Below are 25,067 nucleotides of genomic sequence, written 5' to 3'. Positions count from 1 at the left end.
CATAATTTTAGTCTCTAGCGGAGGTTAAGCAGACGGCTGGGGCAGATGTTTGAAGCCTGGGAAGGGGGTAATACCCACGGAGCTTCCCAGGCTGCTAATATCAGCCCCCAGTGGAATACTTAGCCTTTTCTAGCTATTAAAATGGGGGACCCCCCCAAAAAAATGACGTGGGGTTCCCCCTAATTTAATAGCTAGCAAAGGCTAGGCAGACAGCTGGGGGCTGATATTAATAGCCCAGGAAGGGTGCCATGAATATTGGCCCCCTCCCAGGCTAGAAACACCAGCTGTCAGCCGCCCCAGAAATGGCGCATCCATAGGATGCGCCAATTCTGGCACTTAGCCTCGCTCTTCCCACTGCCCTGTAGCGGTGGCAGTGGGGTAATAGGGCTGGGGTTGATGTCAGCTTATAATGCCAGCTGACATCAAGCCCAGGTTAGTAATGGAGAGGCGTCTATAAGACACCCCCATTACTAACCCCATAGTCAAAGTTTAAAAAAAAACCACAAACACCCAGAATAAAGTCCTTTAATTGAAATAAACACACAATTCTTTATTGTTCTAAATTAAACTATGCTTACCATCACGCCCATTCCAGCTGAAGCCAACGATCTCCTGCAATAAAAGAAAAATAATAAAGCAACCTCATCCTTACCTTTCCATGGTTCCCACGATGGCTCCAGCTCTGCTACATCGAGATGACAGGCTGGACCGCAGCAGAACGCTGCCATCCAGCCTGTCATCCCGCAGACACTGAGAAGCGCAGGCATGCTTGCGCTCCTCAGTGTCTCTCTGTGACGTCATCCAGATGAGCCGAGTTCATGTCCAATGAACTCAGCTCACCTCATGCACGTCACTGACAGCGTGGGAAAATTCTCACGCTGAAGCGCTGAGTGCAGGAGAATTTTCACTATGTATAGAGTGTATTTCTGATTCATTTAATGTTAGCTTCATTGAAAAAAAATGTGCTTTTCTTTCAAAAATAATGAAAGGTCAATACATTTCCAGGAGGAACAATATGGGAACATCAATAAAAAAAAAATATGTTCCAGAATAACTATTTCCCATGTTGTTCCTCTTGAAATGTCTTCACCTTACATTTCCAGGAGGAACAACATTTGGACAGAAAAAAAAATATGTTCCAGAATTGTTATTTTATAGGTTGTGTCAGTGAGGCGTGTCCCTACACAATGTCCCTGTCCAATCACGGCTGACAATGTTAGTCACGCCCTATTATAAGGTAAATACATTTCCAAGAGGAACAACAGGGGGAATGTCTATTTTAGAACACATTTTGTTTTTTATTTTTATATTTATTTTTGCTGTTCACCTGTTGTTCCTCCTGGAAATGTACTAACCTTACAACAGGGCGTGACTAACATTGTCAGTAGTGATTAGAGAGGGTCATTCTGTGTAGAGACACGCCCCATTGACACACCGACTTACTTTTCAATAGGGCGTGGCTATCGTAATCAGCAGCACTGATAGGACAGAAACATTCTCAAAGACAAAGGAACGCTAACATGAAGTTGTCAATTTGGTCATACATTTCCAGGAAGAATAACAGAGGAAAAATATTCCCAAATTATTGTTTTTTTGGGGGAAGTATCAGTGATATGTCAGGACAGATCCTTTATGTAAATCCAATGCACTACACTATAACATTGTCGATTTAGTCATACATTTCCAGGAAGAATAACAGAGGAGTGGCACAATTTTAAGAAGAAAAAAAAAATGCTGCAAAATCCATCTCACTAATCTATAACATTGGGCCAATAAAATACCTGAAATGTTGGAAATAAGTGTCATTTTGGATCAAATACTGATTAATTCTCCTGTCTTGTCCTCTGTTATTCCTCTTGGAAATGTGTGCATCAATTAATAACTTGGCACAATCATTCCCATTTAAAACAGAGTGTGACTAATATTGTCAGTACTGATTGGACACTCATGAATAATGGAACGATAAGACCCAGTTGCCTATTTAGTCATTTCCAGGAGGAATAATAGAGGAACGGCACTTTTTTTTTTAAAGTCAAATTCTTTTCACTGATCTATATAACAATGGGCCGATAAAGTAAAATAAAATTTTAAAATATTTTATCTAAATAATGATTATTTCTCCCGTCTTGTCCCCTCAAATTTTTTGAGTCACTCAATTAGTGCAGAAGTTGGAGAGACTTTGGGTGCAGTATTTCCTACATGCCAGGGGGGGCGCTGATCACAGCCTGCGTCCTGGCACTATGGGGTCTGGGAATAGTGCAGATTCCCTGGTGGTCACAGACAGGGGCTAGTCCTGACCGGGCACTTGACTCAGTGACAAGGACAGATATAGCCCTGGATGGCGTATCCTCCGGGGGGCCGGATCACCCTGCGGACACAGGAGAATGCTCTTCTCTTAGTGCTGGGCTTATACTATACACTTTCTTTACAATTCTGTAGCATTTTTTATGCTGTTCCTCTATTATTCCTCCTGGAAATGTGTAAATTACATGACAAGAAGGGTGCTCCTTTTTGAATGTGTGGTGAGTCTCTACACAGTTTGATATTTTTACCATGAAATTGTATCACCCAGTTATCAGTTGAGACATTCATTTCCAGGAGGGATAACAGAGAATTCAAATTAAACTTAGCTCTTTTTTACATATCTGTTTCATTAAATTCCTTTGTTCTCCATGAAATACCAAATCGGGAGGCTTATTTCATAGAGCTCTACTTTGTGCACATCCCCTGTAATCCCTCCTGGAAATGTAAGGACTCTACTTTCTGCACTTCCTCTGTAATCCCTCCTGGAAATGTAAGATGTCTACTTTCTGCACTTCCTCTGTAAATCCTCCTGGAAATGTAAGGACTCTACTTTGTGCACTTCCTCTTTAATTACTCCTGGAAATGTAAGAACTTTACTTTATGCACTTCCTCTGTAATCCCTCCTGGAAATGTAAGAACTTTACTTCATGCACTTCCTCTGTAATCCCTCCTGGAAATGTAAGAATTTTACTTTATGCACTTCCTCCGTAATCCCTCCTGGAAATGTAAGAACTTTCCTTTATGCACTTCCTCTGTAATCCCTCCTGGAAATGTAAGAACTCTACTTTGTGCATTTCCTCTATAATTCCTCCTGGAAATGTAAGAACTTTATTTTGTGCACTTCTTCTGTAATCATTCCTGGAAATGTAAGAACTTTACTTTCTGCACTTCCTCTGTAATCCCTCCTGGAAATGAAAGAAATCTACTTTGTGCACTTCCTCTGTAATCCCTCCTGGAAATGTAAGAATGTTGTGCATTTCCTCTGCAATTCCTCCTGGAAAAGTAAGGACTTTACTTTATGCACTTCCTCTGTAAATCCTCCTGGAAATGTAAGAACTTTACTTTCTGCACTTCTTCTGTAATCCCTCCTAGAAATGTAAGAACTCTACTTTGTGCACTTCCTCTGTAATCCCTCCTGGAGATGTAAGAACTTTACTTTCTGCACTTCCTCTTTAATCCCTCCTGGAAATTTAAAAATTCTACTTTGTGCACTTCCTCTGTAATCCCTCCTGGAAATGTAAGAACTCTACTTTGTGCATTTCCTCTATAATTCCTCCTGGAAATGTAAGAACTTTACTTTATGCACTTACTCTGTAATCCCTCCTGGAAATGTAAGAACTTTACTTTATGCACTTCCTCTGTAATCCTTCTTGGAAACTCTACTTTGTGCATTTCCTCTATAATTCCTCCTGGAATTGTAAGAACTTTACTTTATGCACTTCCTCTATAATCCCTCCTGGAAATGTAAGAACTTTACTTTATGCACTTCCTCTATAATCCCTCCTGGAAATGTAAGAACTCTACTTTGTGCACATCCCCTGTAATCCCTCCTGGAAATGTAAGGACTCTACTTTCTGCACTTCCTCTTTAATTCCCCCTGGAAATGTAAGAACTTTACTTTATGCACTTCCTCTGTAAATCCTTCTGAAAATGTAAGGACTCTACTTTGTGCAATTCCTCTGTAATCCCTCCTGGAAATGTAAGAGCTCTACTTTGTGCACTTCCTCTGTAATCCCTCCTGGAAAGGTAAGGACTCTACTTTCTGCACGTCCTCTTTAATTCCCCCTGGAAATGTAAGAACTTTACTTTATGCACTTCCTCTTTAATCCCTCCTGGAAATGTAAAAACTCTACTTTGTGCACTTCCTCTGTAATCCCTCCTGGAAATGTAAGAACTTTGTGAACTTCCTCTGTAATTCCTCCTGGAAATGTAAGAACTCTACTTTATGCAGTTCTTCTGTAATTCCTCCTGGAAATGTAAGAACTCTACTTTGTGCATTTCCTCTATAATTCTTCCTGGAAATGTAAGAACTTTACTTTATGCACTTCCTTTGTAAATACTCCTGGAAATGTAAGAACTCTACTTTGTGCACTTCCTCTTTAATTCCTCATGGAAATGTAAGAACTTTACTATATGCACTTCCTCTGTAATCCCTCCTGGAAATGTAAGGACTCTACTTTCTGCACTTCCTCTTTAATTCCTCATGGAAATGTAAGAACTTTAATTTGTGCGCTTCCTCTGTAAATCCTCCTGGAAATGTAAAAACTTTACTTTATGCACTTCCTCTGTAATCCCTCCTGGAAATGTAAGAACTTTACTTTATGCACTTCCTCTGTAATCCCTCCTGGAAATGTAAGAACGTTGTGCATTTCCTCTGTAATTGCTCCTGGAAATGTAAGAACTTTACTTTGTGCACATCCCCTGTAATCCCTTCTGGAAATGTAAGAACTCTACTTTGTGCATTTCCTCTATAATTCCTCCTAGAAATGTAAGAACTTTATGCACTTCTTCTGTAATCCCTCCTGGAAATGTAAGAACTTTACTTTTTGCACTTCCTCTGTAAATACTCCTGGAAATGTAAGAACTCTACTTTGTGCACATCCCCTGTAAATCCTCCTGGAAATGTAAGAATGTTGTGCATTTCCTCTGCAATTCCTCCTGGAAATGTAAGAACTTTACTTTATGCTCTTCCTCTGTAAATCCTCCTGGAAATGCAAGAACTTTACTTTATGCACTTCTTCTGTAATCCCTCCTAGAAAAGTAAGAACTCTACTTTGTGCACTTCCTCTGTAATCCCTCCTGGAAATGTAAGGAATCTACTTTCTGCATTTCCTCTGTAATCCCTCCTGGAAATGTAAGAACTTTACTTTGTGCACTTCATCTGTAATCCCTCCTGGAAATGTAAGGACTCTACTTTGTCCACTTCCTCTTTAATTACTACTGGAAATGTAAGAACTTTACTTTATGTACTTCCTCTGTAATCCCTCCTGGAAATGTAAGAACTTTACTTTATGCACTTCCTCTGTAATCCCTCCTGGAAATGTAAGAACTTTACTTTATGCACTTCCTCCGTAATCCCTACTGGAAATGTAAGAACTTTCCTTTATGCACTTCCTCTGTAATCCCTCCTGGAAATGTAAGAAGTTCTTACATTTCCAGGAGGGATTACAGAGGAAATGCACAAAGTAGAGTTCTTACTAAGAACTCTACTTTGTGCATTTCCTCTATAATTCCTCCTGGAAATGTAAGAACTTTACTTTGTGCACTTCTTCTGTAATCATTCCTGGAAATGTAAGAAGTTTACTTTATGCACTTCCTCTGTAATCCCTCCTGGAAATGTAAGAAATTTACTTTATGCACTTCCTCTGTAATCCCTCCTGGAAATGTAATAACGTTGTGCATTTCCTCTGTAATTGCTCCTGGAAATGTAAGAACTTTACTTTGTGCACATCCCCTGTAATCCCTTCTGGAAATGTAAGAACTCTACTTTGTGCATTTCCTCTATAATTCCTCCTAGAAATGTAAGAACTTTATGCACTTCTTCTGTAATCCCTCCTGGAATTGTAAGAACTTTACTTTTTGCACTTCCTCTGTAAATACTCCTGGAAATGTAAGAACTCTACTTTGTGCACATCCCCTGTAAATCCTCCTGGAAATGTAAGAATGTTGTGCATTTCCTCTGCAATTCCTCCTGGAAATGTAAGAACTTTACTTTATGCTCTTCCTCTGTAAATCCTCCTGGAAATGCAAGAACTTTACTTTATGCATTTCTTCTGTAATCCCTCCTAGAAAAGTAAGAACTCTACTTTGTGCACTTCCTCTGTAATCCCTCCTGGAAATGTAAGGAATCTACTTTCTGCACTTCCTCTGTAATCCCTCCTGGAAATGTAAGAACTTTACTTTGTGCACTTCATCTGAAATCCCTCCTGGAAATGTAAGGACTCTACTTTGTCCACTTCCTCTTTAATTACTACTGGAAATGTAAGAACTTTACTTTATGCACTTCCTCCGTAATCCCTACTGGAAATGTAAGAACTTTTCTTTATGCACTTCCTCTGTAATCCCTCCTGGAAATGTAAGAAGTTCTTACATTTCCAGGAGGGATTACAGAGGAAATGCACAAAGTAGAGTTCGTACTAAGAACTCTACTTTGTGCATTTCCTCTATAATTCCTCCTGGAAATGTAAGATCTTTACTTTATGCACTTCCTCTGTAAATCCTCCTGGAAATGTAAGAACTTTACTTTATGCACTTCTTCTGTAATCCCTCCTAGAAATGTAAGAACTTTACTTTATGCACTTCCTCTGTAATCCCTCCTGGAGATGTAAGAACTTTACTTTCTGCACTTCCTCTTTAATCCCTCCTGGAAATGTAAAAACTCTACTTTGTGCACTTCCTCTGTAATTCCTCCTGGAAATGTAAGAACTCTACTTTGTGCATTTCCTCTATAATTCCTCCTGGAAATGTAAGAACTTTACTTTATGCACTTCCTCTGTAATCCCTCCTGGAAATGTAAGAACTTTACTTTATGCACTTCCTCCGTAATCCCTACTGGAAATGTAAGAACTTTCCTTTATGCACTTCCTCTGTAATCCCTCCTGGAAATGTAAGAAGTTCTTACATTTCCAGGAGGGATTACAGAGGAAATGCACAAAGTAGAGTTCTTACTAAGAACTCTACTTTGTGCATTTCCTCTATAATTCCTCCTGGAAATGTAAGAACTTTACTTTGTGCACTTCCTCTGTAATCATTCCTGGAAATGTAAGAACTTTACTTTATGCACTTCCTCTGTAATCCCTCCTGGAAATGTAAGAAATCTACTTTGTGCACTTCCTCTGTAATCCCTCCTGGAAATGTAAGAATGTTGTGCATTTCCTCTGCAATTCCTCCTGGAAATGTAAGATCTTTACTTTATGCACTTCCTCTGTAAATCCTCCTGGAAATGTAAGAACTTTACTTTATGCACTTCCTCTGTAATCCCTCCTGGAGATGTAAGAACTTTACTTTCTGCACTTCCTCTTTAATCCCTCCTGGAAATGTAAGGAATCTACTTTCTGCACTTCCTCTGTAATCCCTCCTGGAAATGTAAGAACTTTACTTTGTGCACTTCATCTGTAATCCCTCCTGGAAATGTAAGGACTCTACTTTGTCCACTTCCTCTTTAATTACTACTGGAAATGTAAGAACTTTACTTTATGCACTTCCTCTGTAATCCCTCCTGGAAATGTAAGAACTTTACTTTATGCACTTCCTCTGTAATCCCTCCTGGAAATGTAAGAACTTTACTTTATGCACTTCCTCCTTAATCCCTACTGGAAATGTAAGAACTTTCCTTTATGCACTTCCTCTGTAATCCCTCCTGGAAATGTAAGAAGTTCTTACATTTCCAGGAGGGATTACAGAGGAAATGCACAAAGTAGAGTTCTTACTAAGAACTCTACTTTGTGCATTTCCTCTATAATTCCTCCTGAACATGTAAGAACTTTACTTTGTGCACTTCTTCTGTAATCATTCCTGGAAATGTAAGAACTTTACTTTATGCACTTCCTCTGTAATCCCTCCTGGAAATGTAAGAAATTTACTTTGTGCACTTCCTCTGTAATCCCTCCTGGAAATGTAAGAATGTTGTGCATTTCCTCTGCAATTCCTCCTGGAAATGTAAGATCTTTACTTTATGCACTTCCTCTGTAATCCCTCCTGGAGATGTAAGAACTTTACTTTCTGCACTTCCTCTTTAATCAATCCTGGAAATGTAAAAACTCTACTTTGTGCACTTCCTCTGTAATCCCTCCTGGAAATGTAAGAACTCTACTTTGTGCATTTCCTCTATAATTCCTCCTGAAAATGTAAGAACTTTACTTTATGCACTTCCTCTGTAATCCCTCCTGGAAATGTAAGAACTTTACTTTATGCACTTCCTCCGTAATCCCTACTGGAAATGTAAGAACTTTCCTTTATGCACTTCCTCTGTAATCCCTCCTGGAAATGTAAGAAGTTCTTACATTTCCAGGAGGGATTACAGAGGAAATGCACAAAGTAGAGTTCTTACTAAGAACTCTACTTTGTGCATTTCCTCTATAATTCCTCCTGGAAATGTAAGAACTTTACTTTATGCACTTCCTCTGTAATCCCTCCTGGAAATGTAAGAAATCTACTTTGTGCACTTCCTCTGTAATCCCTCCTGGAAATGTAAGAATGTTGTGCATTTCCTCTGCAATTCCTCCTGGAAATGTAAGATCTTTACTTTATGCACTTCCTCTGTAAATCCTCCTGGAAATGTAAGAACTTTACTTTATGCACTTCCTCTGTAATCCTTCCTGGAGATGTAAGAACTTTACTTTCTGCACTTCCTCTTTAATCCCTCCTTGAAATGTAAAAACTCTACTTTATGCACTTACTCTGTAATCCCTCCTGGAAATGTAAGAAGTTTACTTTATGCACTTCCTCTGTAATCCTTCCTGGAAATGTAAGAACTCTACTTTGTGCGTTTCCTCTATAATTCCTCCTGGAAATGTAAGAACTTTACTTTATGCACTTCCTCTATAATCCCTCCTGGAAATGTAAGAACTTTACTTTATGCACTTCCTCTGTAAATACTCCTGGAAATGTAGGAACTCTACTTTCTGCACTTCCTCTTTAATTCCTCATGGAAATGTAAGAACTTTACTTTATGCACTTCCTCTGTAATCCCTCCTGGAAATGTAAGGACTCTACTTTGTGCACTTCCTCTGTAATCCCTCCTTGAAATGTAAGAACTTTACTTTGTGCCCTTCCTCTGTAAATCCTCCTGGAAATGTAAGAACTTTACTTTATGCACTTCCTCTGTAATCTCTCTTGGAAATGTAAGAACTTTACTTTATGCACTTCCTCTGTAATCCCTCCTGGAAATGTAAGAACTTTACTTTATGCACTTCCTCTGTAAATCCTCCTGGAAATGTAAGAACTTTACTTTGTGTACTTCCTTTGTAATGCCTCCTGGAAATGTAAGAACTCTACTTTGTGCATTTCCTCTATAATTCCTCCTGGAAATGTAAGAACTTTATGCACTTCTTCTGTAATCCCTCCTGGAAATGTAAGAACTCTACTTTGTGCACTTCCTCTGTAAATACTCCTGGAAATGTAAGAACTCTTCTTTGTGCACTTCCTCTTTAATTCCTCATGGAAATGTAAGAACTTTACTTTATGCACTTCCTCTGTAATCCCTCCTGGAAATGTAAGAACTTTACTTTTTCCACTTCCTCTGTAAATACTCCTGGAAATGTAAGAACTCTACTTTGTGCACATCCCCTGTAATCCCTCCTGGAAATGTAAGGACTCTACTTTGTGCACTTCCTCTGTAATCCCTCCTGGAATTGTAAGAACTAGTGTTGAGCTAACATGCTCGACACTGCTCGGTACTCGCCCGAGCATCACGCTACTCGGGATGTTTGGCGAGCACCGAACATTTCCGGGTTACTCGGGCGGGAGCTCGGGTCTCCGCCCTGCATGTTTGGCGCTCTTTACAGAGCCAATGAACATGCAGGGATTGCCAGCCAGTCACTGTAATGCTGCAGCCATGTTGGTTGTGGGCATTACAGTGATTGGCTGGCCGCACAGCGTCACCTCGAGTATTTAAAACGGGGCGCCGCCATCTTGGACACAGTCGCTCCGGATTAGACAGTGTAGGGACAGCGCTGCTGATTTAGGGAGAGATATAAACTGCGAAATAGCTAGTGTAGGGTCTGTAAAGGCTGCCAGAACAAACAAACAGTCCTTTTCAGGACTAATATCCATCCCAGATACCAGGCAGGCAGGCTGTATAGGAGACACAGTGGTTATACCAGCAAACGCTGCATTACAGTCCTGTGTGCTCCTGTTGCTGAAATTGCTGGACTTAGCACCAGGTCTCGGGGGCCAGGAAAAATCCTTTTTTTTTCATCTAAATCCTCCTTTTTTTTTCCTCCTTCACACTGTACAAATACCCGTCTTATTAACCTTTTGGTGTCCGCCCCCCCCCCCAAAAAAAAAGCGTGTCTCTGATTTTTCAGACACAAATATAACTGTTGAAAATAGTCTGTTGTAGGCTAGAGAAACAGAAGTGTTGTTTTGCACTTCCACGGTTCAAACCTCTGTATTATCCATTTTGGGCCATTTGTATCTAAAAAAAAAGCAGTTTGAGTGTGTCGCCCACTGTTCAGCCGCAAATATCTCTATTTAAAAAAGTGTGGTATACCCCAGTAAACAATAACTGTGGTTTTCCTCTTCCACGGTTCTAATCTACTCTTTATTACCCTTTTCCATTGATAGTGCAAGTGTAAGCTATTTTACTTCATTTACAATGGGCAAGGCGCGTGGCAAGGGACGTGGAAGTGGACGTTCTGGTGATGGTTCGTACAGAGGACGGGGCCGTGGCCAAGGTGAAAATGTGCCACAACCAACAGCCACATCTTCTCGCTCCCACTTCTTGACCGAATTACTAGGGAAGCACAGAACAACACCAGTATTGAGAACTGATCAGTGTGAACAGGTTATTAATTGGATAGCAGATAATACTTCCAGTTACCTGGGCACCACCACCTCCGGTCTGTCTTCCACACGGTCAACTCTTAGTAGCCGTGAGTCTCGACCGCATACTCCTCCTCACCCTGATGCTCCTTCCTCCCACCATGCCGAGTGTCGTCAGACAGCAAGTGATCCCACACTTGGACACTCTGAAGAGCTGTTCACTGGTCCATTTCCATATTTGGGCCCCTCGCCTGATACGCTTGAAGTGGTGGAAGAGGAGATCCCATGTTGCGATGCCCAAATATTTGAACAGCCACGGCCACAGGAAGTCGACGTTGGCAATCTGTCACAAGAGGTGGATGATGACGAGACACAATTGTCAGGAAGTGAGGAGGAGGATCGTGGTGCGCAAGTGGAAGAGGAGGAGGTGGTGGATGATCTAGTAACTGACCCAACGTGGCAGGAGGACATGCAGAGTGAGGCCAGCAGCACACAGGGGGAGGGCGGCAGAGTACCCCAACAGGCAGGAAGAAGCAGTGTGGTGGCCGCAGACAGAAGGCAGGCAACCGTTCCCCGTAACACCAACACGAGGGACGTTGCCAGTACAAGCGGTAGGTCTTCCAGAGTCTGGAATTTTTTTAAAGACTCTGCTGATAACCCCAAAAAGGCCATATGTTCCACCTGCCATGCCAGCATCAGCAGGGGTGACAAAACTACCAGCCTGACCACCACCAGCATGATCAGGCACATGGCAGCAAAGCACCCGACTTTGTGGGGCGAAACCCAGGGTCCACGACCAGTGTCAGCGGGTGTCACCACTGCTTCTTCCACTGTTGTACGTGCAATAGAACCCCCTGTTGTGTGTGCAAGGCAATCCCCTGTCCATACTGCATGTAAAGGTGCCCCCTCCTCTCAGTCTTCACTTGTTATGGCAGTTTCTCAAGAAACAGCATCAACGTCCACGTCCCACTGCAGCGTTCAATTGTCCATATCCCAGACCTTTGAACGAAAGCGGAAATTCGCAGCTAACGCCCCACAGGCCACAGTCCTAAATTCGCACATTTCACGACTGCTTGCATTGGAAATGCTGCCTTTTAGGCTGGTGGAAACGGAATCCTTCCGCAATCTTATGGCGGTGGCCGTCCCTCGGTACTCGGTCCCCAGCCGACACTATTTTGCCCGGTGTGCCATCCCCGCACTACACAAGCACGTGTCCCAAAGCATCTGCCGTGCCCTCAACAACGCAGTTACTGGGAGAGTCCACCTGACAACGGACACTTGGACAAGTGATTGTGGCCAGGGATGGTACATCTCTCTGACGGCACACTGGGTAAACATAGTGGAAGCCGGGACCCAGTCGGACCTTGGGACGGAACACATCCTCCCCACACCGAGGATTGCGGGCCCTATGTCAGTCAGAGTTGCCCCCACAGTGTACAGCTCCTGCGCATCCTCCTCCTCCTCCTCCTCATGTTCAGCCTCCATCTCAGATATCACCACATCAGTTACAAGCTGGAAGCATTGCAGTACTGCCTCCGCCGAGCGGCAACAGGCTGTGCTGAAACTCATAAGCTTAGGTGATAAACCTCACACTGCTTGTGAGTTGTGGACAGCTGTGAAAGAGCAGGCAGATCTGTGGCTGAGACCGCTGAACCTACATCCCGGCATGGTCGTGTGTGACAATGGCCGTAACCTGGTGGCGGCTCTGAGGCGAGGTGAGATCACACACGTACCATGCCTGGCTCATGTGCTTAACCTCGTGGTTCAGCGGTTTCTTAAATTGTACCCCGAGTTGCCAGATCTGCTCGTGAAAGTACGCCGCCTGTCAGCTCATTTTCGCAAGTCGGCTACAGCTTCCGCCGCCCTTGCTGTGTTGCAGCAGCGTTTGCAGCTTCCGGCACACCGACTGGTGTGTGATGTCCCCACACGTTGGAACTCTACCCTCCACATGTTGCAAAGGATTTGTGAGCAGAAGAGAGCAGTTGTGGAGTACCAGCTGCAACAAGGCCGTCGATATTCAGGTCAGACTCCACACATAAGACCTCAGGAGTGGACCTGGATGTCTGACATATGTACCATCCTGACAAACTTTGAGGAGGCCACCAAGATGGTGAGTGGCGATGAAGCCATCATTAGTGTCAGCATCCCACTTGTCTGTCTTTTGCAACGCTCTCTGCAGAGAATTAAAGAGGACGCATTGCAGCCAGAGTATGATGAGATGGATCAAGAAGCCGTAGCGGGCGATTACACACAGCCCAGCCTCATCTCATCCCAACGTGCATTGGGGGACAATGAGGGAGAGGAGGAGGAGGAGGAGGAGGAAGAACAGGAGCTGCTATCATGCGTTGTAGACGGTAGTACCTGTACAAGTGTCATACCGTCGGTTCAGCGTGGGTGGCCTGAGGACAGGGGGGAGGAGGAAGAGGAGGAGGAGGAGGAGAGCATGGTCAGTCATCATCTTGGTGAGGACACGGAAATCTTGCCCGTTACCAGTCTGGCACGCATGGCTGACTTTATGTTACGCTGCCTTAACCGTGACCCTCGCGTTGTCAAAATGTTGGGTGACAGTCATTACTAGTTGGTGACACTTGTAGACCCCCGCTACAGGGAGAACTTTCACTCTCTTATTCCTGAGGTCGAGAGGTCTACAAAAATGGGGCAGTACCAGAAGGCCCTTGCTGCAGTACTCTTAAAAAAATTCCCATCTGAACACGCTAGCGGCAGAGGTCACAGTTCGTTGCCCAACCAAGGCATACAGGCGAGAGAGATGCAACTCCAATCCAGCAGAGGCAGGGGAACACTGTCAACGTTCTGGGACAGTTTTCTGACACCCGCCCAGCTTACAGGCCCTGAGGCGCGGGGTACTCTCACAAGGAGTGGAAAGTTTCAAAAGATGGTGAGGGAGTACCTTGCCGATCGTACCAGCGTCCTCCGTGATTCCTCTGTGCCTTTTAATTATTGGGTATCCAAGCTGGACACTTGGAATGAACTCGCTCTGTACGCCTTGGAGGTCCTGGCCTGCCCTGCCGCTAGCGTGTTATCGGAGCGTGTTTTTAGTGCCGCTGGGGGAATTATAACTGATAAGCGCACTCGCCTGTCAACTGACAATGCTGACAAGCTGACCCTTATCAAAATGAACAAGGGCTGGATTGGGCCAGACTTCTCATCACCACCAAATGACAGCAGAGTAACATAAAGTCAAATCCACTGTGTTATTTCGGGAAGTGTATTCACATGCACCACTTCACACCCACACATGGGTATACGCTTCCTCGTTTCGGCTGTTTTATCTTCTTCTCCTTATCCTCAGCCTCCACCACCACTATACCACCAGGGTGCCAGCATTGAAAGTTCCTCCGTCCTAATTTTTGGCAGCTTTTGCTTGGAAAGCATAAGCAAATACCATGGGACACCCACTCCCCAATAATGGGACTTATGTTTGTAATATGCTGTACTGCATGGCTCTTGTAAGGGGCATTGCAAGTTGCTCCGTCCTAATTTTTGGCAGCTTTTGCTGGGAAATCATAAGCAAATACTATGGGACACCCACTCCCCAATAATGTGACTTATGTTTGTAATATGCTGTACTGCATGGCTCTTGTAAGGGGCATTGCAAGTTGCTCCGTCCTAATTTTTGGCAGCTTTTGCTGGGAAAGCATAAGCAAATACTATGGGACACCCACTCCCCAATAATGGGACTTATGTTTGTAATATGCTGTACTGCATGGCTCTTGTAAGGGGCATTGCAAGTTGCTCCGTCCTAATTTTTGGCAGCTTTTGCTTGGAAAGCATAAGCAAATACCATGGGACACCCACTCCCCAATAATGGGACTTATGTTTGTAATATGCTGTACTGCATGGCTCTTGTAAGGGGCATTGCAAGTTGCTCCGTCCTAATTTTTGGCAGCTTTTGCTGGGAAAGCATAAGCAAATACTATTGGACACCCACTCCCCAATAATGTGACTTATGTTTGTAATATGCTGTACTGCATGGCTCTTGTAAGGGGCATTGCAAGTTGCTCCGTCCTAATTTTTGGCAGCTTTTGCTGGGAAAGCATAAGCAAATACTATGGGACACCCACTCCCCAATAATGTGACTTATGTTTGTAATATGCTGTACTGCATGGCTCTTGTAAGGGGCATTGCAAGTTGCTCCGTCCTAATTTTTGGCAGCTTTTGCTGGGAAAGCATAAGCAAATACTATGGGACACCCACTCCCCAATAATGGGACTTATGTTTGTAATATGCTGTACTGCATGGCTCTTGTAAGGGGCATTGCAAGTTGCTCCGTCCTAATTTTTGGCAACTTTTGCTGGGAAAGCATAAGCAAATACTATGGGAGACCCACTCCCCAATAATGGGACTTATGTTTGTAATATGCTGTACTGCATGGCTCTTGTAAGGGGCATTGCAAGTTGCTCCATCCTAATTTTTGGCAGCTTTTGCTTGCAAGGCATAAGCAAATACTATGGGACACCCACTCCCCAATAATGGGACTTATGTTTGTAATATGCTGTACTGCATGTGATGCGCCCCCTGGGCCATGTGTACACGTGTGTGGGATACCCGGTGCCGGATCTCTGGGGTCTGTAGTCTCCGTGGCGGTGACCCGGTCCCGTGTCTCAGGCTAGACAAACCAATGGCAGTCTTTCTTAGGTTTTGAGGTTAATTTTCTGACTGCGCCACCCGTGGATTGCGGTCAGGGAGTACCACCGCTGCGAGGCAGACCGCTGAGGCTGGTGTTGTGTGCGCAGCATAGAATGGCATAACTCCCCTCGGGAGGAGTATAGCCTCAGGGCAGTGAGTGTGGATGATGTGGGTGATGGTGCACGAGCGCAGCAGGAACGACTCAGAGTCTTTGCAGTGCAGTTCAGGGTCTTTACTGATGATTATAAGGTAGACCCTCCCGGGAGTACTGGCTAGCATAAGAGGCCTGATCAGTCTGTGAGCAAGCAGGAGTTCCCCTGGCCAGGTGGAGTTGTAGGCCTCCTCGTCTGTCTGCACTCTTCCTGGCTACCTTGCTGTAAGCGGGTAGAAGTAGCCCACGTCCCTGAGTGTACCGTGTAGTGCTCACCCGTATGGCTGGTGACTTGGGGCCTTCTGTTTGCCTGCGCTCCACGACAGCGGTGCTGGTCCCTTGCTTGTGACTGAGCCTCCGGGCTTCTATGGCCAGAGGACCTGAAATCCCCTGCCGGCTGGTTTCTGCTGCTGAATATATAAGTCCTCACAGCTTTGGACTCCTGTGTCCGGTTCCTATTGTCTTCTGCCAGGGCGAGCTCTGCTCAGCTTCCAGCCCCTGGTCTTTAGCTCCTAGCTCCTACAGAGCTCCTTGCTGTTACTTTCCCTTGCTCTCACTCTGACTCTGACTGTTCTCTGACTCACTCAACCCCGCCCCAGATCCAGTTTATAAGGGCAGAATTCTCCCCTCCCAGGACTGGGGCAGGAGGATGTTGCATGTTTAAGGGATCCTGACCAGGAAACCTCCCACTTGCTCTCCGACGTAATATCTCTATTACTGTGGTGACCAGACCCCTGGGGTGCCACACATGGCTCTTGTAAGGGGCATTGCAGTTCCTCATAATTTTTGGAAAGCCTTCCATTCACTGCTTAGGCCAACAGTGAACGGGAGACCCAGTTGCTATAAATGGAAAAAAAGGTTTAGTTAACGCCCTCTGACCTCCATGTCATTTCCAAGGGGCATTGGAGTGGCTCGAAATTTTTGGTAGGCATTGCACTCACTGTATGCCCTATAACTGTGTAGCCGAACCGCTCCTTTTGTTACAGAAACATATCCTACAAGACAAATCTGGTTGACTGGCCTGATATTGATGTGAATGGTCCCTGTTCCTCCTGCTCTTTCTCCTTTGCCACTACCTCATCCATCATTTATCACCTGAAGCTTTGTTTTAACGGGAGTCATAGAACTTGGATAGTAGCAGGAAAACATCCAGCAATCCTCGGAGGAGGTAGGATATGCGCCAAAACGCTGACCACCTCAGGCCTAGCCGCTACTACATACATGCGCTTGCATTACAACAAAACAAAGCAGATGCTAACTTCTATCATCCTCATCATGCTCCTCACCTTGGCACTCTCAACTCCCCTGATGGAGAAACCAGGGCCCACCGGAGGAGTCTGATAGTCCGGTGGGCTCGGCCAATGCTGCCCTAAAGCAGGCCAGGCTAAGAAAAGTGTGGGAAAGGTTACCAGGACAAATAGGGGTGGCTGGGGACCGAGTATGGATACCCGGCCACCCCCTGGAGGCCTGGGAGCAAGTGGGGACACCCAGCCACCAGGCGGCTGGGGACTGAGTATGGATACCAGGCCGCCGACACAGCCATGGCGTGGTGGCCAGATTCCGCCTCCACATGCCTGAAAGGCCCAATTTAAAGTGCAAGCAAGCAGTATGGTATTGCAGCCTGGGGGTGGGTGGGTGGCAGGCTGCATACTTGCGCTTGCATTGCAAGGAATGGGAGAGGTACAATTGAACACTGCCCTGGGACAAGGACTTGAATGGGGATAGTTGCAAGTGTGCAACGACAGGTGCAAGGTGGGAGGCATCTTCGCATGTACCATGAACAGGGGTTTGGCATGCACACACTACAGCGGAATAGGCTCTCCTTCCCACTAAATGCACTGGGGTGGGCACAGGTAATGTTTTGGTATACGCGCTTAATCTTATGTATAAGGCACACCAGGACAAATATGGTCGGCTGGGGACTGAGTATGGATACCTCGCTGCCGAAGCAGCCATGAGGTAGTGGCCAGCTTCGACCTCCTCCAAACTAAAAGGCCCCATTTCAAGTGCAAGCTAGCAGTATGGAATTGCAGTCTGGGGGTGGGTGGGTGGCAGGCTGCACACTTACACTTGCATTAAAAGAAAACATAGCAGATGCTAACTTCTGTCATCATCATCATGCTCCTCACCTTGGCACCCTCAACTCCACCGATGGAGAAGTCAGGGCCCACCGGAGGAGTCTGGTTCTCTGGTGGGCTCGTCCAATGCTGCCTAAAGCAGGCCGGGCTAAGAAAAGTGTGTGGGGGGATGTTCCAAGGAGAAATAGGGGCGGCTGGGGACCGTTTATGGACACCCGGCTGCCCCCAGGCGGCTGGGGACCGTGTGTGGACACCCGGCCGCTGGGCGGCTGGGGACCGAGTATGGACACCCGGCCGCCGGGCGGCTGGGGACTGAGTATGGATTCCAGGCCGCCAACACAGCCATGACGTGGTGGCCAGATTCTGCCTCCACATGCCTAAAAGGCCCAATTTCAAGTTCAAGCAAGCAGTATGGTATTGCAGCCTGGGGGTGGGTGGGTGGCAGGCTGCATACTTGAGCTTGTATTGCAAGGAATGGGGGAGGTACAATTGAACACTGCCCTGGGACTAGAACTTGCACGGGGATAGTTGCAAGTCTGCATCTTCTGATGCGGCAAGGATCACCTATGATGGGCACACTTTTAGACAGTGGCCTGGGAGTCAGAGATGCTTCCAGGGGTCTTCCCCATGCTGTTCCCTTGTCTTTTCAGCACTTTATGCATGTGTCACACAGCACATGGCCAGATAAGGTTGTAAAATGTTAAAATGACATTTCACGATGAATGCATTTGTCATAGTTGAAAGCAATACAAAAGTGCAAAAACGCATAAAAAATGCTACTTGTGAACATAGCCGAAGGTGTGGAGGAGTATTTTTGTTTTTGGTCATATTTTAACTTATACACAAGTCTTTTCCCTGGAAAGGATGTTCCTTAACATATTTCACAGGAAAAAAGTTTCACTTTCGTTTTTGAACGTTTTATTGTGAGCCTGTAAAAGTGGCTTAATAACTCTGACCACGTTGTTGACAACAGTGACCTGGGGGTCAGAAATGCTTCCTGGGGCGATCCCCATGCTGTCCCCATGTCATTTTAGCACTGTCACTATCGTTTTGGGCACTTGTTAGGCTTTTAAAAGACTGCCGGGGGTGCAACCGCAAAAATGCTCGAGTCTCCCATAGACTAACATTGGGCTCGTTGCTCGGGTCGAGCACCCGAGTATCACGGCGAGCTTGGCCCGAGCTTCGAACACCCGAGCATTTTAGTGCTCGCTAAACACTAGTAAGAACTTTACTTTGTGCACTTCCTCTGTAATCACTCCTGGAAATGTAAGGACTCTACTTTGTGCACTTCCTCTTTAATTACTCCTGGAAATGTAAGAACTTTACTTTATGCACTTCCTCTGTAATCCCTCCTGGAAATGTAAGAACTTTACTTTATGCACTTCCTCTGTAATCCCTCCTGGAAATGTAAGAACTTTACTTTATGCACTTCCTCTGTAATCCCTCCTGGAAATGTAAGAACTTTACTTTATGCACTTCCTCTGTAATCCCTCTTGGAAATGTAAGAACTTTACTTTATGCACTTCCTCTGTAATCCCTCCTGGAAATGTAAGAACTTTACTTTATGCACTTCCTCTGTAATCCCTCCTGGAAATGTAAGAACTCTACTTTATGCACTTCCTCTGTAAATCCTCCTGGAAAAGTAAGAACTTTACTTTATGCACTCCCTCTGTAATCCCTCCTGGAAATGTAAGAACTCTGCTTTGTGTGTTTCCTCTATAATTCCTCCTGGAAATGTAAGAACTTTATGCACTTCTTCTGTAATCCCTCCTGGAAATGTAAGAACTTTAATTTATGCACTCCCTCTGTAATCCCTCCTGGAAATGTAAGGACTCTACTTTGTGCACTTCCTCTGTAATCCCTCCTGGAAATGTAAGGACTCTACTTTCTGCACTTCCTCTTTAATTCCTCCTGGAAATGTAAGAACTTTACTTTATGCACTTCCTCTGTAATTCCTCCTGGAAATGTAAGAACTCTACTTTATGCACTTCCTCTGTAAATCCTCCTGGAAATGTAAGAACTTTACTTTATGCACTTCCTCTGTAATCCCTCCTGGAAATGTAAGAACTCTACTTTATGCACTTTCTCTGTAATCCCTCCTGGAAATGTAAGAACTTTACTTTTTGCACTTCCTCTGTAAATCCTCCTAGAAATGTAATAACTCTACTTTGTGCACTTCCTCTGTAAATCCTCCTGGAAATGTAAGAACTTTACTTTGTGCACTTCCTCTGTAAATCCTCCTGGAAATGTAAGAACTTTACTTTATGCACTTCCTCAGTAATCCCTCCTGGAAATGTAAGAACTTTACTTTGTGCACTTCCTCTGTAAATCCTCCTGGAAATGTAAGAACTTTACTTTATGCACTTCCTCTGTAAATACTCCTGGAAATGTAAGAACTCTACTTTGTGCACTTCCTCTGTAATCCTTCCTGGCAATGTAAGAACTTTACTTTATGCACTTCCTCTTTAATCCCTCCTGGAAATGTAAGAACTTTACTTTATGCACTTCCTCTTTAATCCCTCCTGGAAATGTAAAAACTCTACTTTGTGCACTTCCTCTGTAATCCCTCCTGGAAATGTAAGAACTTTGTGCACTTCCTCTGTAATTCCTCCTGGAAATGTAAGAACTCTACTTTATGCAGTTCCTCTGTTATTCCTCCTGGAAATGTAAGAACTCTACTTTGTGCATTTCCTCTATAATTCCTCCTGGAAATGTAAGAACTTTACTTTATGCACTTCCTCTGTAATCCCTCCTGGAAATGTAAGAACTTTACTTTATGCACTTCCTCTGTAATCCCTCCTGGAAATGTAAGACCTCTACTTTGTGCATTTCCTCTATAACTCCTCCTGGAAATGTAAGAACTCTACTTTGTGCACTTCCTCTATAATTCCTCCTGGAAATGTAAGAACTTTACTTTATGCACTTCCTCTGTAATCCCTCCTGGAAATGTAAGAACTTTACTTTTTGCACTTCTTCTGTAAATATTCCTGGAAATGTAAGAACTTTACTTTATGCACTTCCTCTGTAATCCCTCCTGGAAATGTAAGAACTCTGCTTTGTGTGTTTCCTCTATAATTCCTCCTGGAAATGTAAGAACTTTATGCACTTCTTCTGTAATCCCTCCTGGAAATGTAAGAACTTTAATTTATGCACTCCCTCTGTAATCCCTCCTGGAAATGTAAGGACTCTACTTTGTGCACTTCCTCTGTAATCCCTCCTGGAAATGTAAGGACTCTACTTTCTGCACTTCCTCTTTAATTCCTCCTGGAAATGTAAGAACTTTACTTTATGCACTTCCTCTGTAATTCCTCCTGGAAATGTAAGAACTCTACTTTATGCACTTCCTCTGTAAATCCTCCTGGAAATGTAAGAACTTTACTTTATGCACTTCCTCTGTAATCCCTCCTGGAAATGTAAGAACTCTACTTTATGCACTTTCTCTGTAATCCCTCCTGGAAATGTAAGAACTTTACTTTTTGCACTTCCTCTGTAAATCCTCCTAGAAATGTAATAACTCTACTTTGTGCACTTCCTCTGTAAATCCTCCTGGAAATGTAAGAACTTTACTTTGTGCACTTCCTCTGTAAATCCTCCTGGAAATGTAAGAACTTTACTTTATGCACTTCCTCAGTAATCCCTCCTGGAAATGTAAGAACTTTACTTTGTGCACTTCCTCTGTAAATCCTCCTGGAAATGTAAGAACTTTACTTTATGCACTTCCTCTGTAAATACTCCTGGAAATGTAAGAACTCTACTTTGTGCACTTCCTCTGTAATCCTTCCTGGCAATGTAAGAACTTTACTTTATGCACTTCCTCTTTAATCCCTCCTGGAAATGTAAGAACTTTACTTTATGCACTTCCTCTTTAATCCCTCCTGGAAATGTAAAAACTCTACTTTGTGCACTTCCTCTGTAATCCCTCCTGGAAATGTAAGAACTTTGTGCACTTCCTCTGTAATTCCTCCTGGAAATGTAAGAACTCTACTTTATGCAGTTCCTCTGTTATTCCTCCTGGAAATGTAAGAACTCTACTTTGTGCATTTCCTCTATAATTCCTCCTGGAAATGTAAGAACTTTACTTTATGCACTTCCTCTGTAATCCCTCCTGGAAATGTAAGAACTTTACTTTATGCACTTCCTCTGTAATCCCTCCTGGAAATGTAAGACCTCTACTTTGTGCATTTCCTCTATAACTCCTCCTGGAAATGTAAGAACTCTACTTTGTGCACTTCCTCTATAATTCCTCCTGGAAATGTAAGAACTTTACTTTATGCACTTCCTCTGTAATCCCTCCTGGAAATGTAAGAACTTTACTTTTTGCACTTCTTCTGTAAATATTCCTGGAAATGTAAGAACTTTACTTTGTGCACTTCCTCGGTAATCCCTCCTAGAAATGTAAGAACTTTAAATTATGCACTTCCTCTGTAATCCCTCCTGGAAACGTAAGGACTCTACTTTGTGCACTTCCTCTTTAATCCCTCCTGGAAATGTAAGGACTCTACTTTCTGCACTTCCTCTTTAATTCCTCCTGGAAATGTAAGAACTTTACTTTATGCACTTCCTCTGTAATCCCTCCTGGAAATGTAAGTACTTTACTTTGTGCACTTCCTCTGTAAATCCTCCTGGAAATGTAAGAACTTTACTTTATGCACTTCCTCAGTAATCCCTCCTGGAAATGTAAGAACTTTACTTTGTGCACTTCCTCTGTAAATCCTCCTGGAAATGTAAGAACTTTACTTTATGCACTTCCTCTGTAAATACTCCTGGAAATGTAAGAACTCTACTTTGTGCACTTCCTCTGTAATCCTTCCTGGAAATGTAAGGACTCTACTTTCTGCACTTCCTCTTTAATTCCCCCTGGAAATGTAAGAACTTTACTTTATGCACTTCCTCTTTAATCCCTCCTGGAAATGTAAAAACTCTACTTTGTGCACTTCCTCTGTAATCCCTCCTGGAAATGTAAGAACTTTGTGCACTTCCTTTGTAATTCCTCCTGGAAATGTAAGAACTCTACTTTATGCAGTTCCTCTGTTATTCCTCCTGAAAATGTAAGAACTCTACTTTGTGCATTTCCTCTATAAATCCTCCTGTAAACGTAAGAACTTTACTTTATGCACTTCCTCTGTAATCCCTCCTGGAAATGTAAGGACTCTACTTTGTGCACTTCCTCTGTAATCCCTCCTGGAAATGTAAGAGCTTTACTTTATGCACTTCCTCTGTAATCCCTCCAGGAAATGTAAAGACTCTACTTTCTGCACTTCCTCTTTAATTCCTCATGGAAATGTAAGAACTTTACTATAGGCACTTCCTCTGTAATCCCTCCTGGAAATGTAAGGACTCTACTTTGTGCACTGCCTCTGTAATCCCTCCTGGAAATGTAAGGACTCTACTTTCTGCACTTCCTCAGTAATCCCTCCTGGAAATGTAAGAACTTTGCTTTGTGCACTTCCTCTGTAAATCCTCCTGGAAATGTAAGAACTTTGCTTTATGCACTTCCTCTGTAATCCCTCCTGGAAATGTAACCACTCTACTTTGTGCATTTCCTCTATAATTCCTCCTGGAAATGAAAGAACTTTACTTTATGCACTTCCTCTGTAATCCCTCCTGGAAATGTAAAAAATCTACTTTGTGCACTTCCTCTGTAATCCCTCCTGGAAATGTAAGAACGTTGTGCATTTCTTCTGTAATTGCTCCTGGAAATGTAAGAACATTACTTTATGCACATCCCCTGTAATCCCTCCTGGAAATGTAAGAACTTTACTTTATGCACTTCCTCTTTAATCCCTCCTGGAAATGTAAAAACTCTACTTTGTGCACTTCCTCTGTAATCCCTCCTGGAAATGTAAGAACTTTGTGCACTTCCTCTGTAATTCCTCCTGGAAATGTAAGAACTCTACTTTACGCAGTTCCTCTGTTATTCCTCCTGGAAATGTAAGAACTCTACTTTGTGCATTTCCTCTATAATTCCTCCTGGAAACGTAAGAACTTTACTTTATGCACTTCCTCTGTAATCCCTCCTGGAAATGTAAGGACTCTACTTTGTGCAGTTCCTCTGTAATCCCTCCAGGAAATGTAAAGACTCTACTTTCTGCACTTCCTCTTTAATTCCTCATGGAAATGTAAGAACTTTACTATAGGCACTTCCTCTGTAATCCCTCCTGGAAATGTAAGAACTCTACTTTGTGCACTTCCTCTGTAATCCTTCCTGGCAATGTAAGAACTTTACTTTATGCACTTCCTCTTTAATCCCTCCTGGAAATGTAAGAACTTTACTTTATGCACTTCCTCTTTAATCCCTCCTGGAAATGTAAAAACTCTACTTTGTGCACTTCCTCTGTAATCCCTCCTGGAAATGTAAGAACTTTGTGCACTTCCTCTGTAATTCCTCCTGGAAATGTAAGAACTCTACTTTATGCAGTTCCTCTGTTATTCCTCCTGGAAATGTAAGAACTCTACTTTGTGCATTTCCTCTATAATTCCTCCTGGAAATGTAAGAACTTTACTTTATGCACTTCCTCTGTAATCCCTCCTGGAAATGTAAGAACTTTACTTTATGCACTTCCTCTGTAATCCCTCCTGGAAATGTAAGACCTCTACTTTGTGCATTTCCTCTATAACTCCTCCTGGAAATGTAAGAACTCTACTTTGTGCACTTCCTCTATAATTCCTCCTGGAAATGTAAGAACTTTACTTTATGCACTTCCTCTGTAATCCCTCCTGGAAATGTAAGAACTTTACTTTTTGCACTTCTTCTGTAAATATTCCTGGAAATGTAAGAACTTTACTTTGTGCACTTCCTCGGTAATCCCTCCTAGAAATGTAAGAACTTTAAATTATGCACTTCCTCTGTAATCCCTCCTGGAAACGTAAGGACTCTACTTTGTGCACTTCCTCTTTAATCCCTCCTGGAAATGTAAGGACTCTACTTTCTGCACTTCCTCTTTAATTCCTCCTGGAAATGTAAGAACTTTACTTTATGCACTTCCTCTGTAATCCCTCCTGGAAATGTAAGTACTTTACTTTGTGCACTTCCTCTGTAAATCCTCCTGGAAATGTAAGAACTTTACTTTATGCACTTCCTCAGTAATCCCTCCTGGAAATGTAAGAACTTTACTTTGTGCACTTCCTCTGTAAATCCTCCTGGAAATGTAAGAACTTTACTTTATGCACTTCCTCTGTAAATACTCCTGGAAATGTAAGAACTCTACTTTGTGCACTTCCTCTGTAATCCTTCCTGGAAATGTAAGGACTCTACTTTCTGCACTTCCTCTTTAATTCCCCCTGGAAATGTAAGAACTTTACTTTATGCACTTCCTCTTTAATCCCTCCTGGAAATGTAAAAACTCTACTTTGTGCACTTCCTCTGTAATCCCTCCTGGAAATGTAAGAACTTTGTGCACTTC

Source organism: Phyllobates terribilis, unplaced genomic scaffold, assembly GCF_046119375.1.
Source record: "Phyllobates terribilis strain yellow unplaced genomic scaffold, ASM4611937v1 Scaffold_201__1_contigs__length_3545014, whole genome shotgun sequence".
In the NCBI taxonomy this organism is placed as follows: Eukaryota; Metazoa; Chordata; class Amphibia; order Anura; family Dendrobatidae; genus Phyllobates; species Phyllobates terribilis.
Note: the sequence above shows the minus strand (reverse complement) of the source record.